This window comes from Montipora foliosa, unplaced genomic scaffold, assembly GCF_036669935.1.
Source record: "Montipora foliosa isolate CH-2021 unplaced genomic scaffold, ASM3666993v2 scaffold_292, whole genome shotgun sequence".
Lineage (NCBI taxonomy): Eukaryota > Metazoa > Cnidaria > Anthozoa > Scleractinia > Acroporidae > Montipora > Montipora foliosa.
The window spans coordinates 61,300-80,565 of NW_027179594.1; the positions used below are offsets into that span (position 1 = coordinate 61,300).

Sequence of the window (19,266 nt, forward strand, 5' to 3'; positions counted from 1 at the left end):
TGATATGCTGGATATAGTCCTCATCATTGAGGACAGAAATGTTGAGCTTCCAGAAACTGTCCCAGGAGCAGCAATGTCTGGGACACTACAAGAAAGCACCACACCACAGTGATCCGAAAACGGACAAGGAATAATATCGCAAGTCAAGACTGATGGTAACAGGAGTACGGGGCACCAATGAGATCAATACGGGAGGCCATAAGGCCGTCTGAGCGAGTCCAAGAGAAGGCAGAATCGGAAGGATGCAGGTGCCTCCAAATGTCCAGACAACAGCAGGAGTCAAAAAGACGTTTTAAGGTAGCAGTACTTTCGCGGGAAGTGTCAGAGACATTGGAGCCCCGACGATCGAGGGCGCGGTCGAACACAGTGTTAAAGTCCCCGGCAAGGAAGGTCGGATAGGTGGGATCAACCCAAGACGAGACGTCGTCCAGGAAGTCGTCACGGGCTGGGTTGCGATTGGGGGCGTAGAGACAGCAGATACGAAACGGGTGCCCAGAATGGGTAAAGTGGCAAAAAACAACACGCCCAGCGGTGTCACACCAAGAGCTCGTAAGGGTGACCGTGGGGCGGAATAAAATGATGCAACCACAAGAGTGTGCAGAGCCAACAGAAGCAACTGCATTAAAACCAGATGAACGAAACCAGACTGACATTCACTGTCTGAAGAGCAGTGGGCCCTCTTGTAGGCAGACAATGTCAGGGACCTGAGGAAAGGAACGTAACCAGTGCAGAACACCAGCGCGCTTGGACGAGTCCCTGAGACCATTGGTGTTTAAGGAGAGGATAGAGAGAGCCATAACTGAGAAGAAAGAGAGAGACAGCACAACTAGGAGCGACGGCTCCGAACCGGGGCAGGGGGAGCCAAGGAGGGAAGGCCAGAATGAACAGCCCTCCCAGACTCCCTGCCCTTTCCAGACTTCGAGCGGCCGGGGACCGCAGAACCAGGAAGAGGTTTCTTCGCTTTCTTCTTAGACTTGACCTGATCATCAGAGGAAGCCTCAACATCCGAAAGTCCACGCTTAGTGACTGGTGAATCAGTCAGCTCGACCTCGTTAACCATTACGGGAGACAGAGATAGAACCTGTGGGGTATTTACAGGGGTTACATTGATGCCCGTTAAAGGGTCATCGTCACTAAATATACTTTGACTGTATTCAGTCTCATTAACTAGTTCATTATCATTCGTATCCATTTCTTTTCCATTATTACTATTATCCATTTCCATTTCTTTTCCATTAACTACAGCATTATTTGTCATTTCTTTTCCAGTAACTACATTATTACTATTATCCATTTCCATTTCTTTTCCATTAACTATAGTAGTATTGTCCATTACACCAACTACGTTACTACTAGTGTTAACATTGTATTACTCTGTGGCGCAGCCAAACCATCAGACGCAGCGGCGGGGGAGGCAGCCACCTGCACGCGCGTCGAGGACCCACCATTACCGTTTTAGGGAGGGCCGCACCCTCCTTAACATTTACTGGTGGCAGGAGAGGCCATGGGTGGAGTACCAGGGGGGATAACTCATTGTCCCTGAGGTCGGTGTGGGAACCCCAACTTGAAATACCAGGTTGCGTGGGGGCAGGAGGACGAAGGGTTACCCCCTCGTCCCCAGAGTCCTCATGGTCAGAGCTTGCAGGAGAAGTGGGAAGGTCCTCAGGACCAGAACTGACATCCAGGAGGGGAGGCAGCGACTCCGGGGGAGTGGCACCAACAACAAGTGAAGCGGACGGATGGGCGGGGGTCGCAGGCGAAGATGGTGGGTTCCCCCAGGCATTGGGGGGGTTGGGCAATCCCTGGCCATGTGACCAGGCTCCCGACACCTGCGGCACTTCCCGCGCAAGTCACAGTTTTTGGTGAGGTGTTCCCCACGACAGATATCACATTCGGCCGGCTGACCCACATACCACACCTTACATTTATATCCAGCAATGTCCAGATTACGAGGGATCCGGCCAGAACGAACCATTTTGATGATACGGGCTCCAGTGCAGATTGCAGGGTCACCCGGGTAATGCTGGTGCCTTATCGTCTCCACCTTCCCGTACGAGGAAAAGTAGGGCCGGAGGCGATCATCACTCTCCTCAAAGGGATAGTGATACAACATAACATTTTGAGCTCGAGGCCCAGCATACATGACTTTGCACTTAGCACCAGCTAAAGTGACAAAATCATAACCTTCAACAATATTTTTACATTTTGGGTCAGCGAAAGTAATCTGAACCAGTTTTACGGGAACAAACTGAATACTGTCAATCACAAAGGGGGTGAACTTTCCCTTGATGGCTGTAACAAGTTCCGCCCTGGGAACAGAGGTTGGAACATCGGAAAGGTCGAGGACTACTGTCCTCTTAAAGGCCGCAAGAGGCATGATGAAAAGGGAAAAAGAGAAAAAACAGTCCCCCCGGAAAGCAAAGCTCCCAGGAAGGGAACAGAAAGACTGGCTACCCTGGGTTATGGCAGGACGCCAAGCATAAGTCCCCAGGAGGGTCACCAGTAAAACTCAGGAATCAAAAATCTTACCACAAATCCCAAAAACGCTTGTCCCCACACTCCAATTCCAATACGGAACTTACGCGTACCACAAGGAAAGGCACGAACCTGGCAGATAATAAAAACCCGCGTCAGGTAAGTATGCCTTTTCAACCTCTCCGGAACCGCAAAAACGCAACTTGTCTGCGCATACCATGTGGTAATGGGGGTCACGTGCTCCTCGTCCTGTCGTGTCGTGCTGTCCACTCGCTGCTATGCTACCTAGAAAAGAGAAGAGAAATGTGAAGGTTGGTTGCTTGGTCATTTGTTCTGCTTTCACTTGATTATTTCTTCCCCAGAGGGAAGTGGGCCACGCTCGGAGGTAGTGCTATACCGAGGCAACCCGTGGCCGGGACGAGGCAAGCCTCTTTTCCACGGCCCAGTTCCAAAAATCAGTTTAATATATGAGCTGCTCGATGAGCAGCGTATCAGATATTAAGCTGATAAGAACAGATACTACACTTGATCTTAGCCAAAAGGCCGAGAAGCCGATGCCCGTAAATGCTCACAGCGGACAAGGTGCTCCCAGTCTCATGGCCACGAGATATGGTGGTCCGATTACAATCCGTGCCAAGGAAGGAATGCCCAAAGCCAACCTGAAAGCGAGGCGCACACAACGATCGCCCTTGTACAGTGGGCAGCAGGACCAGCATTGCATGGCACTTGCGTTGACGGCAAGAGGACAAATGCACATTGTGCTTGCTCTGACCTCGTTTTTATTTTCCCTTATAACAAAGTTAATTTTCACGGCGAATTACTTGTCTACGACCATACCACAGGGAAAACACCGGTTCTCGTCCGATCACCGAAGTTAAGCCCTGTCGGGCGGGGTTAGTACTTGGATGGGAGACCGCCTGGGAATACCCCGTGTTGTAGGCTTCCCTTTTTCCTTCTGTACACTTGATTATCTCAAAAAATCTCAGTTTCCTTTAATGAAAGAACATTCCAAACCAGGTTTTTTGAACACAACATGCCAACGATATGTCAAAGATGAGACATACAACAAAAACAAAATAGTTCACACGAGAAAGTGGAACTTGTATTCCCAAGGGAGCGCGTGCGCGCGAGATCTTATCAATCCAACGTTTATGACATGAAACGTATCTTTTCGTGTGAGCAAAGAACAGGATACGACAAGTAAAAAATGCATGCACTGTTATGCATTAGATGGAAGTTAACCTAGCCCGGATGATATGCATACAACGAAGGCTACAACACTACAACATTGATCCTGCGAAAACGTGACTTACGTGACGTAGCGCACTTCAAAGTCTTACTGTTCCCTGCTCAACACGGACAGTACGTATTCAAAGGGCCGATAAGACACTATCCTGACCATGAAAGATTTACTTTTTATGATAACAATCCAATTAACTGATAACATAGAGAAACCACAAAGTGTTGGCCACAGAAATGTAACGCCAACTGATCTGGCGGGTCCTCAGTTACTCAATGCAAAACGGGCTCTCCAGAACGCAACATAACACAACGCAAAAGAAATCTATCGCGATGGAGCAGTACAAACACACATCCACTTACGTTTTCGAAACGATGCACGAGGATAAGAGCTCGACCCGCTGGCATTTTCTTGTCTCACTCGTCTATCGATGGAAATCGATGCGGCTGAAATAAACACGTCCTCTCGCTCTCTCTACGGCCAAGAATGAAAGAAATAAAATCACAGTTTTGCAGTGCACCAAGTACGGAACATTCACCTACAATTTCAGCAGTGGAATTCACAAATACAACTCACCTTCCTTAGTCCTTACACCGCCACCGCATCTCCTTCCCTGCCCTGCCTGAAACGTTACCAACAAACCTTCCCATTAGCCAACTTTGCCACCGGGGTTTGGTGCGGGGACTAGCGCGAACGCAGGTCCCCACTACCAGAAATTATACGCTCGAGTTACCCACATTTGGGGTAATCGCAAGGGTCAACCCAATCGAAGTGCAATGAAAGAGCCTCACCTTGAGAGGACTGCCTCCCTGATCACAGTGCCTCCCGCGTCAGGTAAGTATGCCTTTTCAACCTCTCCGGAACCGCAAAACGCAACTTGTCTGCGCATACCATGTGGTAATGGGGGTCACGTGCTCCTCGTCCTGTCGTGTCGTGCTGTCCACTCGCTGCTATGCTACCTAGAAAAGAGAAGAGAATGTGAAGGTTGGTTGCTTGGTCATTTGTTCTGCTTTCACTTGATTATTTCTTCCCCAGAGGGAAGTGGGCCACGCTCGGAGGTAGTGCTATACCGAGGCAACCCGTGGCCGGGACGAGGCAAGCCTCTTTTCCACGGCCCAGTTCCAAAAATCAGTTTAATATATGAGCTGCTCGATGAGCAGCGTGAATGGCAGACCAAAGGTCACCAGTCGACAGACTCATCCAACGCCTGAGGCATTGGTCACCAGTATTAGGCGACAGAGGCGAAATAAAACTAAGCAAATCAGGTGGTACAGAGGGTGAATTAAGCAGGTGGCCCGAAGCGAAAAACGAGCTTGTTGGAAACATAGAGGCGATGACTCCATCCGCCCCCCACTGGCGGGCAAAATAACGTCGACGTCTCCGGGTTGAAAAACGCTTGAAGAGCAAGGGGAGGTGGAACTTGACACGGGCCTTTGCTCCCTCAATGACGGCGAGGGCCCCAGGTTGACAGAACGAAAGCGGTAGTCATTGCGGGCCAGCCAGATGTGAAACTTACAGGCACACAACAGGTAACTGAAGACTTTGGGCACTGCGTGAAGCTCAGTGGAATTGAAACCAAAAAGTAAATGGCGACGCTCAAGCACAGGACACATAGGCGAGAAATGAAAAAGGAGGGACTGTAGCCAACCAACAACACTTTGAGCAAGGGGACACACAAAGAGCAAATGCGACAGTGACTCGACGACAGGACCACAAAAACAAGCGGAGGAGACAGATAAACCAAAAGAGAGAAGACGCTCAGCAGTGTAAATCACACCATGAGCTACCTTCCAGGAGAAATCAACAACAAAGCGGTCAAAATCAAAGAAGTGGAACTGGCGCCACGTATCATACCAGTAAAGGTCCCCAAAGGAGGGAAAGAACTTAACTACACAGTGCGGTGTGACAGAGGAACAGGATAAAAGAAACTGGTAACCGACTTTGGCAGAGAAAAAAAGCCACGGAGGCGACAACGTGAGGGTCAGAGGATGCGAAAACCAAAGTTCCCCGGGAGGGGGAAAAAGAGCCACCAAGCGACTCCCAGGCCAAAAGCAAAGAGGAGTAAAATGGCGGTAACAGGGACCTGTCGAAGGCAGCGGGACGGGAGAAAACATCAAGAGAGGAGGCAGCAAAACACGATTGAAACCAGTACGACACAAAGGAGGACCAGCTTGACGAGGACAAAGTAGACCGTTTGACCCACTGACCCAGAAGCGACCAAACCTTGAGCTTAATGTCCACCACCGAGAAACCTCCCAGCGATGTGGGCTGAACGACCACAGCACGTGCAACGAGCTCCCGCTTGGTTTTCCAGAAGAATGAGAAAACAAGGGAGTTAAGTTCTTTAAGTACCCAGGGGGGCATGTGGACCAGGGATGCCACATACCAAACCCTGGCGAGGGCCAGGCAATTGATGACCAAAGCCTTGCCATGAAAAGACAAGGAGCGCTGACGCCAGGAGGAGAGGACGCGTTCCACAGCCTCTATCCGAGGCCGCCAATTAGTTCATCAATGTCATGCGGGCCAATGAAGACTCCGAGGATTTTAAGCTTAGAAGATGTCCAGTCGAGAGGGACAGGGGGGTCAGTTCGGCCAGCCCAAGACCCCAGCCACAAGCCGCGAGACTTTGTCAGGTTGAGCTTGGATCCAGAACCAAGCTCATACCTTGTGTAGGTGTCAAAAACAGCCCTAATGGAGGCATCGGAGGACAAGATGAGCGATGTGTCATCCGCGTACTGGGAAATTGGAGAGAGCGGTGAGGGCAGTCCAGGCAGCAAAGGTCCAGTAATGGCGGGATTTGCTCGAATATTGGCGGCCAAGACCTCAGCGACCATAACATACAGCAAAGGTGCGAGGGGGCAGCCTTGACGCACCCCCCGTGTGAGACTGAAAAAGTTTGAGACATGACCGTTAACAATGACAGCACTCTGAACAGCATTATAGAAAAGGCGGATCCAGCGCAGAAAGGAGGTTTGGAAACCCATTCTGCAGAGGGTGGCATGCAGAAAGGACCAATCAACGCGATCAAACGCTTTTTCTTGGTCGAGCGAGAGGATGGCACAAGGAGACCCGGATTGCGTGGCGTAATGGACCATGTCTCGGAGATAAGCGACGTTCTCACCAATATAACGACCGGGGACACCACAGGTTTGATCCTCAGCCACCACGGCATGAATAACCTTCAGGAGACGCCCAGCGATGACGCGGGCAGCGAGCTTGTAGTCCACACTAAGGAGGGAAATTGGCCGCCAGTTACGAGGGTTCAGCCGGTCACCCGTCTTAAAGATGAGAGAAATGATGCCTCGACGCTGAGAGAGGCTGAGAGTGCCAGCCTCATAACATGAGTTCAGGACGAGCACGAGGTCCTGTCCGAGCACCGGCCAGAATTTGACATAAAACTCCATAGGGAGGCCATCCAAGCCCGGGGTCTTGCCTCGAGCCATCCCACATAAAGCAGTATAACACTCCTCCGACTGGAGAGGACCATCACACTGTTGAGCCTGGTCGGCGGACAAGGTGGAGGTGAGGGCGTCGAGCAGGGAAAGAGCCACGTCCCCGTCAGTAGGCTCGGCACTAAACAAGTTAGAATAAAAGGAAGCAAAAGCCTGGCATAGGTCCTTTGAACTCGAGACCACTGTGCCATCATCGCATCGAAGTGCTGAAATAAGTCGGTCGGCGGCACGCTTCTTTTCCAGACGGAAGAAAAAGGCCGAGGAGGTTTCACCTTCCTCAACCCATTGGCCCGAGCACGGACTTGGGCTCCCCGAGCTGCCTCGAGGTCTAGGGCAGCAAGGGCAGACAGGGTAGAATGGTACGGCTCAACACAGGAGGTGAAACCGGCATCAACACGGTTCTTAAGATGCCCAGCTAGTCGGCCAAGGAGGTCTCGACACTGCGATGTTTTCTTTCGAGCGCTCAGCGCAATATTTAATTGTGAGGCCTTTGATTTGGCTCTTGCCCTTATCCCACCACTTAGCTAGTGACGGGAAGGACAGCATGGACTGCCTCCAAACGGACCAAAAATTAGTGATATGCTGGATATAGTCCTCATCATTGAGGACAGAAATGTTGAGCTTCCAGAAACTGTCCCAGGAGCAGCAATGTCTGGGACACTACAAGAAAGCACCACACCACAGTGATCCGAAAACGGACAAGGAATAATATCGCAAGTCAAGACTGATGGTAACAGGAGTACGGGGCACCAATGAGATCAATACGGGAGGCCATAAGGCCGTCTGAGCGAGTCCAAGAGAAGGCAGAATCGGAAGGATGCAGGTGCCTCCAAATGTCCAGACAACAGCAGGAGTCAAAAAGACGTTTTAAGGTAGCAGTACTTTCGCGGGAAGTGTCAGAGACATTGGAGCCCCGACGATCGAGGGCGCGGTCGAACACAGTGTTAAAGTCCCCGGCAAGGAAGGTCGGATAGGTGGGATCAACCCAAGACGAGACGTCGTCCAGGAAGTCGTCACGGGCTGGGTTGCGATTGGGGGCGTAGAGACAGCAGATACGAAACGGGTGCCCAGAATGGGTAAAGTGGCAAAAAACAACACGCCCAGCGGTGTCACACCAAGAGCTCGTAAGGGTGACCGTGGGGCGGAATAAAATGATGCAACCACAAGAGTGTGCAGAGCCAACAGAAGCAACTGCATTAAAACCAGATGAACGAAACCAGACTGACATTCACTGTCTGAAGAGCAGTGGGCCCTCTTGTAGGCAGACAATGTCAGGGACCTGAGGAAAGGAACGTAACCAGTGCAGAACACCAGCGCGCTTGGACGAGTCCCTGAGACCATTGGTGTTTAAGGAGAGGATAGAGAGAGCCATAACTGAGAAGAAAGAGAGAGACAGCACAACTAGGAGCGACGGCTCCGAACCGGGGCAGGGGGAGCCAAGGAGGGAAGGCCAGAATGAACAGCCCTCCCAGACTCCCTGCCCTTTCCAGACTTCGAGCGGCCGGGGACCGCAGAACCAGGAAGAGGTTTCTTCGCTTTCTTCTTAGACTTGACCTGATCATCAGAGGAAGCCTCAACATCCGAAAGTCCACGCTTAGTGACTGGTGAATCAGTCAGCTCGACCTCGTTAACCATTACGGGAGACAGAGATAGAACCTGTGGGGTATTTACAGGGGTTACATTGATGCCCGTTAAAGGGTCATCGTCACTAAATATACTTTGACTGTATTCAGTCTCATTAACTAGTTCATTATCATTCGTATCCATTTCTTTTCCATTATTACTATTATCCATTTCCATTTCTTTTCCATTAACTACAGCATTATTTGTCATTTCTTTTCCAGTAACTACATTATTACTATTATCCATTTCCATTTCTTTTCCATTAACTATAGTAGTATTGTCCATTACACCAACTACGTTACTACTAGTGTTAACATTGTATTACTCTGTGGCGCAGCCAAACCATCAGACGCAGCGGCGGGGGAGGCAGCCACCTGCACGCGCGTCGAGGACCCACCATTACCGTTTTAGGGAGGGCCGCACCCTCCTTAACATTTACTGGTGGCAGGAGAGGCCATGGGTGGAGTACCAGGGGGGATAACTCATTGTCCCTGAGGTCGGTGTGGGAACCCCAACTTGAAATACCAGGTTGCGTGGGGGCAGGAGGACGAAGGGTTACCCCCTCGTCCCCAGAGTCCTCATGGTCAGAGCTTGCAGGAGAAGTGGGAAGGTCCTCAGGACCAGAACTGACATCCAGGAGGGGAGGCAGCGACTCCGGGGGAGTGGCACCAACAACAAGTGAAGCGGACGGATGGGCGGGGGTCGCAGGCGAAGATGGTGGGTTCCCCCAGGCATTGGGGGGGTTGGGCAATCCCTGGCCATGTGACCAGGCTCCCGACACCTGCGGCACTTCCCGCGCAAGTCACAGTTTTTGGTGAGGTGTTCCCCACGACAGATATCACATTCGGCCGGCTGACCCACATACCACACCTTACATTTATATCCAGCAATGTCCAGATTACGAGGGATCCGGCCAGAACGAACCATTTTGATGATACGGGCTCCAGTGCAGATTGCAGGGTCACCCGGGTAATGCTGGTGCCTTATCGTCTCCACCTTCCCGTACGAGGAAAAGTAGGGCCGGAGGCGATCATCACTCTCCTCAAAGGGATAGTGATACAACATAACATTTTGAGCTCGAGGCCCAGCATACATGACTTTGCACTTAGCACCAGCTAAAGTGACAAAATCATAACCTTCAACAATATTTTTACATTTTGGGTCAGCGAAAGTAATCTGAACCAGTTTTACGGGAACAAACTGAATACTGTCAATCACAAAGGGGGTGAACTTTCCCTTGATGGCTGTAACAAGTTCCGCCCTGGGAACAGAGGTTGGAACATCGGAAAGGTCGAGGACTACTGTCCTCTTAAAGGCCGCAAGAGGCATGATGAAAAGGGAAAAAGAGAAAAAACAGTCCCCCCGGAAAGCAAAGCTCCCAGGAAGGGAACAGAAAGACTGGCTACCCTGGGTTATGGCAGGACGCCAAGCATAAGTCCCCAGGAGGGTCACCAGTAAAACTCAGGAATCAAAAATCTTACCACAAATCCCAAAAACGCTTGTCCCCACACTCCAATTCCAATACGGAACTTACGCGTACCACAAGGAAAGGCACGAACCTGGCAGATAATAAAAACCCGCGTCAGGTAAGTATGCCTTTTCAACCTCTCCGGAACCGCAAAAACGCAACTTGTCTGCGCATACCATGTGGTAATGGGGGTCACGTGCTCCTCGTCCTGTCGTGTCGTGCTGTCCACTCGCTGCTATGCTACCTAGAAAAGAGAAGAGAAATGTGAAGGTTGGTTGCTTGGTCATTTGTTCTGCTTTCACTTGATTATTTCTTCCCCAGAGGGAAGTGGGCCACGCTCGGAGGTAGTGCTATACCGAGGCAACCCGTGGCCGGGACGAGGCAAGCCTCTTTTCCACGGCCCAGTTCCAAAAATCAGTTTAATATATGAGCTGCTCGATGAGCAGCGTATCAGATATTAAGCTGATAAGAACAGATACTACACTTGATCTTAGCCAAAAGGCCGAGAAGCCGATGCCCGTAAATGCTCACAGCGGACAAGGTGCTCCCAGTCTCATGGCCACGAGATATGGTGGTCCGATTACAATCCGTGCCAAGGAAGGAATGCCCAAAGCCAACCTGAAAGCGAGGCGCACACAACGATCGCCCTTGTACAGTGGGCAGCAGGACCAGCATTGCATGGCACTTGCGTTGACGGCAAGAGGACAAATGCACATTGTGCTTGCTCTGACCTCGTTTTTATTTTCCCTTATAACAAAGTTAATTTTCACGGCGAATTACTTGTCTACGACCATACCACAGGGAAAACACCGGTTCTCGTCCGATCACCGAAGTTAAGCCCTGTCGGGCGGGGTTAGTACTTGGATGGGAGACCGCCTGGGAATACCCCGTGTTGTAGGCTTCCCTTTTTCCTTCTGTACACTTGATTATCTCAAAAAATCTCAGTTTCCTTTAATGAAAGAACATTCCAAACCAGGTTTTTTGAACACAACATGCCAACGATATGTCAAAGATGAGACATACAACAAAAACAAAATAGTTCACACGAGAAAGTGGAACTTGTATTCCCAAGGGAGCGCGTGCGCGCGAGATCTTATCAATCCAACGTTTATGACATGAAACGTATCTTTTCGTGTGAGCAAAGAACAGGATACGACAAGTAAAAAATGCATGCACTGTTATGCATTAGATGGAAGTTAACCTAGCCCGGATGATATGCATACAACGAAGGCTACAACACTACAACATTGATCCTGCGAAAACGTGACTTACGTGACGTAGCGCACTTCAAAGTCTTACTGTTCCCTGCTCAACACGGACAGTACGTATTCAAAGGGCCGATAAGACACTATCCTGACCATGAAAGATTTACTTTTTATGATAACAATCCAATTAACTGATAACATAGAGAAACCACAAAGTGTTGGCCACAGAAATGTAACGCCAACTGATCTGGCGGGTCCTCAGTTACTCAATGCAAAACGGGCTCTCCAGAACGCAACATAACACAACGCAAAAGAAATCTATCGCGATGGAGCAGTACAAACACACATCCACTTACGTTTTCGAAACGATGCACGAGGATAAGAGCTCGACCCGCTGGCATTTTCTTGTCTCACTCGTCTATCGATGGAAATCGATGCGGCTGAAATAAACACGTCCTCTCGCTCTCTCTACGGCCAAGAATGAAAGAAATAAAATCACAGTTTTGCAGTGCACCAAGTACGGAACATTCACCTACAATTTCAGCAGTGGAATTCACAAATACAACTCACCTTCCTTAGTCCTTACACCGCCACCGCATCTCCTTCCCTGCCCTGCCTGAAACGTTACCAACAAACCTTCCCATTAGCCAACTTTGCCACCGGGGTTTGGTGCGGGGACTAGCGCGAACGCAGGTCCCCACTACCAGAAATTATACGCTCGAGTTACCCACATTTGGGGTAATCGCAAGGGTCAACCCAATCGAAGTGCAATGAAAGAGCCTCACCTTGAGAGGACTGCCTCCCTGATCACAGTGCCTCCCGCGTCAGGTAAGTATGCCTTTTCAACCTCTCCGGAACCGCAAAACGCAACTTGTCTGCGCATACCATGTGGTAATGGGGGTCACGTGCTCCTCGTCCTGTCGTGTCGTGCTGTCCACTCGCTGCTATGCTACCTAGAAAAGAGAAGAGAATGTGAAGGTTGGTTGCTTGGTCATTTGTTCTGCTTTCACTTGATTATTTCTTCCCCAGAGGGAAGTGGGCCACGCTCGGAGGTAGTGCTATACCGAGGCAACCCGTGGCCGGGACGAGGCAAGCCTCTTTTCCACGGCCCAGTTCCAAAAATCAGTTTAATATATGAGCTGCTCGATGAGCAGCGTGAATGGCAGACCAAAGGTCACCAGTCGACAGACTCATCCAACGCCTGAGGCATTGGTCACCAGTATTAGGCGACAGAGGCGAAATAAAACTAAGCAAATCAGGTGGTACAGAGGGTGAATTAAGCAGGTGGCCCGAAGCGAAAAACGAGCTTGTTGGAAACATAGAGGCGATGACTCCATCCGCCCCCCACTGGCGGGCAAAATAACGTCGACGTCTCCGGGTTGAAAAACGCTTGAAGAGCAAGGGGAGGTGGAACTTGACACGGGCCTTTGCTCCCTCAATGACGGCGAGGGCCCCAGGTTGACAGAACGAAAGCGGTAGTCATTGCGGGCCAGCCAGATGTGAAACTTACAGGCACACAACAGGTAACTGAAGACTTTGGGCACTGCGTGAAGCTCAGTGGAATTGAAACCAAAAAGTAAATGGCGACGCTCAAGCACAGGACACATAGGCGAGAAATGAAAAAGGAGGGACTGTAGCCAACCAACAACACTTTGAGCAAGGGGACACACAAAGAGCAAATGCGACAGTGACTCGACGACAGGACCACAAAAACAAGCGGAGGAGACAGATAAACCAAAAGAGAGAAGACGCTCAGCAGTGTAAATCACACCATGAGCTACCTTCCAGGAGAAATCAACAACAAAGCGGTCAAAATCAAAGAAGTGGAACTGGCGCCACGTATCATACCAGTAAAGGTCCCCAAAGGAGGGAAAGAACTTAACTACACAGTGCGGTGTGACAGAGGAACAGGATAAAAGAAACTGGTAACCGACTTTGGCAGAGAAAAAAAGCCACGGAGGCGACAACGTGAGGGTCAGAGGATGCGAAAACCAAAGTTCCCCGGGAGGGGGAAAAAGAGCCACCAAGCGACTCCCAGGCCAAAAGCAAAGAGGAGTAAAATGGCGGTAACAGGGACCTGTCGAAGGCAGCGGGACGGGAGAAAACATCAAGAGAGGAGGCAGCAAAACACGATTGAAACCAGTACGACACAAAGGAGGACCAGCTTGACGAGGACAAAGTAGACCGTTTGACCCACTGACCCAGAAGCGACCAAACCTTGAGCTTAATGTCCACCACCGAGAAACCTCCCAGCGATGTGGGCTGAACGACCACAGCACGTGCAACGAGCTCCCGCTTGGTTTTCCAGAAGAATGAGAAAACAAGGGAGTTAAGTTCTTTAAGTACCCAGGGGGGCATGTGGACCAGGGATGCCACATACCAAACCCTGGCGAGGGCCAGGCAATTGATGACCAAAGCCTTGCCATGAAAAGACAAGGAGCGCTGACGCCAGGAGGAGAGGACGCGTTCCACAGCCTCTATCCGAGGCCGCCAATTAGTTCATCAATGTCATGCGGGCCAATGAAGACTCCGAGGATTTTAAGCTTAGAAGATGTCCAGTCGAGAGGGACAGGGGGGTCAGTTCGGCCAGCCCAAGACCCCAGCCACAAGCCGCGAGACTTTGTCAGGTTGAGCTTGGATCCAGAACCAAGCTCATACCTTGTGTAGGTGTCAAAAACAGCCCTAATGGAGGCATCGGAGGACAAGATGAGCGATGTGTCATCCGCGTACTGGGAAATTGGAGAGAGCGGTGAGGGCAGTCCAGGCAGCAAAGGTCCAGTAATGGCGGGATTTGCTCGAATATTGGCGGCCAAGACCTCAGCGACCATAACATACAGCAAAGGTGCGAGGGGGCAGCCTTGACGCACCCCCCGTGTGAGACTGAAAAAGTTTGAGACATGACCGTTAACAATGACAGCACTCTGAACAGCATTATAGAAAAGGCGGATCCAGCGCAGAAAGGAGGTTTGGAAACCCATTCTGCAGAGGGTGGCATGCAGAAAGGACCAATCAACGCGATCAAACGCTTTTTCTTGGTCGAGCGAGAGGATGGCACAAGGAGACCCGGATTGCGTGGCGTAATGGACCATGTCTCGGAGATAAGCGACGTTCTCACCAATATAACGACCGGGGACACCACAGGTTTGATCCTCAGCCACCACGGCATGAATAACCTTCAGGAGACGCCCAGCGATGACGCGGGCAGCGAGCTTGTAGTCCACACTAAGGAGGGAAATTGGCCGCCAGTTACGAGGGTTCAGCCGGTCACCCGTCTTAAAGATGAGAGAAATGATGCCTCGACGCTGAGAGAGGCTGAGAGTGCCAGCCTCATAACATGAGTTCAGGACGAGCACGAGGTCCTGTCCGAGCACCGGCCAGAATTTGACATAAAACTCCATAGGGAGGCCATCCAAGCCCGGGGTCTTGCCTCGAGCCATCCCACATAAAGCAGTATAACACTCCTCCGACTGGAGAGGACCATCACACTGTTGAGCCTGGTCGGCGGACAAGGTGGAGGTGAGGGCGTCGAGCAGGGAAAGAGCCACGTCCCCGTCAGTAGGCTCGGCACTAAACAAGTTAGAATAAAAGGAAGCAAAAGCCTGGCATAGGTCCTTTGAACTCGAGACCACTGTGCCATCATCGCATCGAAGTGCTGAAATAAGTCGGTCGGCGGCACGCTTCTTTTCCAGACGGAAGAAAAAGGCCGAGGAGGTTTCACCTTCCTCAACCCATTGGCCCGAGCACGGACTTGGGCTCCCCGAGCTGCCTCGAGGTCTAGGGCAGCAAGGGCAGACAGGGTAGAATGGTACGGCTCAACACAGGAGGTGAAACCGGCATCAACACGGTTCTTAAGATGCCCAGCTAGTCGGCCAAGGAGGTCTCGACACTGCGATGTTTTCTTTCGAGCGCTCAGCGCAATATTTAATTGTGAGGCCTTTGATTTGGCTCTTGCCCTTATCCCACCACTTAGCTAGTGACGGGAAGGACAGCATGGACTGCCTCCAAACGGACCAAAAATTAGTGATATGCTGGATATAGTCCTCATCATTGAGGACAGAAATGTTGAGCTTCCAGAAACTGTCCCAGGAGCAGCAATGTCTGGGACACTACAAGAAAGCACCACACCACAGTGATCCGAAAACGGACAAGGAATAATATCGCAAGTCAAGACTGATGGTAACAGGAGTACGGGGCACCAATGAGATCAATACGGGAGGCCATAAGGCCGTCTGAGCGAGTCCAAGAGAAGGCAGAATCGGAAGGATGCAGGTGCCTCCAAATGTCCAGACAACAGCAGGAGTCAAAAAGACGTTTTAAGGTAGCAGTACTTTCGCGGGAAGTGTCAGAGACATTGGAGCCCCGACGATCGAGGGCGCGGTCGAACACAGTGTTAAAGTCCCCGGCAAGGAAGGTCGGATAGGTGGGATCAACCCAAGACGAGACGTCGTCCAGGAAGTCGTCACGGGCTGGGTTGCGATTGGGGGCGTAGAGACAGCAGATACGAAACGGGTGCCCAGAATGGGTAAAGTGGCAAAAAACAACACGCCCAGCGGTGTCACACCAAGAGCTCGTAAGGGTGACCGTGGGGCGGAATAAAATGATGCAACCACAAGAGTGTGCAGAGCCAACAGAAGCAACTGCATTAAAACCAGATGAACGAAACCAGACTGACATTCACTGTCTGAAGAGCAGTGGGCCCTCTTGTAGGCAGACAATGTCAGGGACCTGAGGAAAGGAACGTAACCAGTGCAGAACACCAGCGCGCTTGGACGAGTCCCTGAGACCATTGGTGTTTAAGGAGAGGATAGAGAGAGCCATAACTGAGAAGAAAGAGAGAGACAGCACAACTAGGAGCGACGGCTCCGAACCGGGGCAGGGGGAGCCAAGGAGGGAAGGCCAGAATGAACAGCCCTCCCAGACTCCCTGCCCTTTCCAGACTTCGAGCGGCCGGGGACCGCAGAACCAGGAAGAGGTTTCTTCGCTTTCTTCTTAGACTTGACCTGATCATCAGAGGAAGCCTCAACATCCGAAAGTCCACGCTTAGTGACTGGTGAATCAGTCAGCTCGACCTCGTTAACCATTACGGGAGACAGAGATAGAACCTGTGGGGTATTTACAGGGGTTACATTGATGCCCGTTAAAGGGTCATCGTCACTAAATATACTTTGACTGTATTCAGTCTCATTAACTAGTTCATTATCATTCGTATCCATTTCTTTTCCATTATTACTATTATCCATTTCCATTTCTTTTCCATTAACTACAGCATTATTTGTCATTTCTTTTCCAGTAACTACATTATTACTATTATCCATTTCCATTTCTTTTCCATTAACTATAGTAGTATTGTCCATTACACCAACTACGTTACTACTAGTGTTAACATTGTATTACTCTGTGGCGCAGCCAAACCATCAGACGCAGCGGCGGGGGAGGCAGCCACCTGCACGCGCGTCGAGGACCCACCATTACCGTTTTAGGGAGGGCCGCACCCTCCTTAACATTTACTGGTGGCAGGAGAGGCCATGGGTGGAGTACCAGGGGGGATAACTCATTGTCCCTGAGGTCGGTGTGGGAACCCCAACTTGAAATACCAGGTTGCGTGGGGGCAGGAGGACGAAGGGTTACCCCCTCGTCCCCAGAGTCCTCATGGTCAGAGCTTGCAGGAGAAGTGGGAAGGTCCTCAGGACCAGAACTGACATCCAGGAGGGGAGGCAGCGACTCCGGGGGAGTGGCACCAACAACAAGTGAAGCGGACGGATGGGCGGGGGTCGCAGGCGAAGATGGTGGGTTCCCCCAGGCATTGGGGGGGTTGGGCAATCCCTGGCCATGTGACCAGGCTCCCGACACCTGCGGCACTTCCCGCGCAAGTCACAGTTTTTGGTGAGGTGTTCCCCACGACAGATATCACATTCGGCCGGCTGACCCACATACCACACCTTACATTTATATCCAGCAATGTCCAGATTACGAGGGATCCGGCCAGAACGAACCATTTTGATGATACGGGCTCCAGTGCAGATTGCAGGGTCACCCGGGTAATGCTGGTGCCTTATCGTCTCCACCTTCCCGTACGAGGAAAAGTAGGGCCGGAGGCGATCATCACTCTCCTCAAAGGGATAGTGATACAACATAACATTTTGAGCTCGAGGCCCAGCATACATGACTTTGCACTTAGCACCAGCTAAAGTGACAAAATCATAACCTTCAACAATATTTTTACATTTTGGGTCAGCGAAAGTAATCTGAACCAGTTTTACGGGAACAAACTGAATACTGTCAATCACAAAGGGGGTGAACTTTCCCTTGATGGCTGTAACAAGTTCCGCCCTGGGAACAGAGGTTGGAACATCGGAAAGGTCGAGGACTACTGTCCTCTTAAAGGCCGCAAGAGGCATGATGAAAAGGGAAAAAGAGAAAAAACAGTCCCCCCGGAAAGCAAAGCTCCCAGGAAGGGAACAGAAAGACTGGCTACCCTGGGTTATGGCAGGACGCCAAGCATAAGTCCCCAGGAGGGTCACCAGTAAAACTCAGGAATCAAAAATCTTACCACAAATCCCAAAAACGCTTGTCCCCACACTCCAATTCCAATACGGAACTTACGCGTACCACAAGGAAAGGCACGAACCTGGCAGATAATAAAAACCCGCGTCAGGTAAGTATGCCTTTTCAACCTCTCCGGAACCGCAAAAACGCAACTTGTCTGCGCATACCATGTGGTAATGGGGGTCACGTGCTCCTCGTCCTGTCGTGTCGTGCTGTCCACTCGCTGCTATGCTACCTAGAAAAGAGAAGAGAAATGTGAAGGTTGGTTGCTTGGTCATTTGTTCTGCTTTCACTTGATTATTTCTTCCCCAGAGGGAAGTGGGCCACGCTCGGAGGTAGTGCTATACCGAGGCAACCCGTGGCCGGGACGAGGCAAGCCTCTTTTCCACGGCCCAGTTCCAAAAATCAGTTTAATATATGAGCTGCTCGATGAGCAGCGTATCAGATATTAAGCTGATAAGAACAGATACTACACTTGATCTTAGCCAAAAGGCCGAGAAGCCGATGCCCGTAAATGCTCACAGCGGACAAGGTGCTCCCAGTCTCATGGCCACGAGATATGGTGGTCCGATTACAATCCGTGCCAAGGAAGGAATGCCCAAAGCCAACCTGAAAGCGAGGCGCACACAACGATCGCCCTTGTACAGTGGGCAGCAGGACCAGCATTGCATGGCACTTGCGTTGACGGCAAGAGGACAAATGCACATTGTGCTTGCTCTGACCTCGTTTTTATTTTCCCTTATAACAAAGTTAATTTTCACGGCGAATTACTTGTCTACGACCATACCACAGGGAAAACACCGGTTCTCGTCCGATCACCGAAGTTAAGCCCTGTCGGGCGGGGTTAGTACTTGGATGGGAGACCGCCTGGGAATACCCCGTGTTGTAGGCTTCCCTTTTTCCTTCTGTACACTTGATTATCTCAAAAAATCTCAGTTTCCTTTAATGAAAGAACATTCCAAACCAGGTTTTTTGAACACAACATGCCAACGATATGTCAAAGATGAGACATACAACAAAAACAAAATAGTTCACACGAGAAAGTGGAACTTGTATTCCCAAGGGAGCGCGTGCGCGCGAGATCTTATCAATCCAACGTTTATGACATGAAACGTATCTTTTCGTGTGAGCAAAGAACAGGATACGACAAGTAAAAAATGCATGCACTGTTATGCATTAGATGGAAGTTAACCTAGCCCGGATGATATGCATACAACGAAGGCTACAACACTACAACATTGATCCTGCGAAAACGTG

The 19,266-nt window shown here is 50.6% G+C and overlaps 10 non-coding genes across 10 annotated transcripts; 3 read left to right on the plus strand and 7 right to left on the minus strand.

Moving 5' to 3' along the window:
* Positions 1–2,838: 2,838 nt before the first annotated feature.
* LOC137986922 (U2 spliceosomal RNA) lies at positions 2,839–3,030 on the minus strand. The gene has a single exon (XR_011120129.1). It is a non-coding gene; the product is annotated as a U2 spliceosomal RNA (small nuclear RNA).
* Positions 3,031–3,298: 268 nt separating this feature from the next.
* Positions 3,299–3,417, plus strand: LOC137986885 (5S ribosomal RNA). The gene has a single exon (XR_011120096.1). It is a non-coding gene; the product is annotated as a 5S ribosomal RNA (ribosomal RNA).
* Positions 3,418–4,393: 976 nt separating this feature from the next.
* On the minus strand, positions 4,394–4,557 carry LOC137986902 (U1 spliceosomal RNA). Its single transcript, XR_011120111.1, has one exon. It is a non-coding gene; the product is annotated as a U1 spliceosomal RNA (small nuclear RNA).
* A 194-nt stretch (positions 4,558–4,751) lies between these two features.
* LOC137986878 (U2 spliceosomal RNA) lies at positions 4,752–4,942 on the minus strand. Its single transcript, XR_011120090.1, has one exon. It is a non-coding gene; the product is annotated as a U2 spliceosomal RNA (small nuclear RNA).
* A 5,638-nt stretch (positions 4,943–10,580) lies between these two features.
* LOC137986923 (U2 spliceosomal RNA) lies at positions 10,581–10,772 on the minus strand. The gene has a single exon (XR_011120130.1). It is a non-coding gene; the product is annotated as a U2 spliceosomal RNA (small nuclear RNA).
* Positions 10,773–11,040: 268 nt separating this feature from the next.
* Positions 11,041–11,159, plus strand: LOC137986886 (5S ribosomal RNA). Its single transcript, XR_011120097.1, has one exon. It is a non-coding gene; the product is annotated as a 5S ribosomal RNA (ribosomal RNA).
* A 976-nt stretch (positions 11,160–12,135) lies between these two features.
* LOC137986904 (U1 spliceosomal RNA) lies at positions 12,136–12,299 on the minus strand. Its single transcript, XR_011120113.1, has one exon. It is a non-coding gene; the product is annotated as a U1 spliceosomal RNA (small nuclear RNA).
* Positions 12,300–12,493: 194 nt separating this feature from the next.
* Positions 12,494–12,684, minus strand: LOC137986879 (U2 spliceosomal RNA). Its single transcript, XR_011120091.1, has one exon. It is a non-coding gene; the product is annotated as a U2 spliceosomal RNA (small nuclear RNA).
* Positions 12,685–18,322: 5,638 nt separating this feature from the next.
* On the minus strand, positions 18,323–18,514 carry LOC137986924 (U2 spliceosomal RNA). Its single transcript, XR_011120131.1, has one exon. It is a non-coding gene; the product is annotated as a U2 spliceosomal RNA (small nuclear RNA).
* A 268-nt stretch (positions 18,515–18,782) lies between these two features.
* On the plus strand, positions 18,783–18,901 carry LOC137986887 (5S ribosomal RNA). Its single transcript, XR_011120098.1, has one exon. It is a non-coding gene; the product is annotated as a 5S ribosomal RNA (ribosomal RNA).
* Positions 18,902–19,266: the final 365 nt, after the last annotated feature.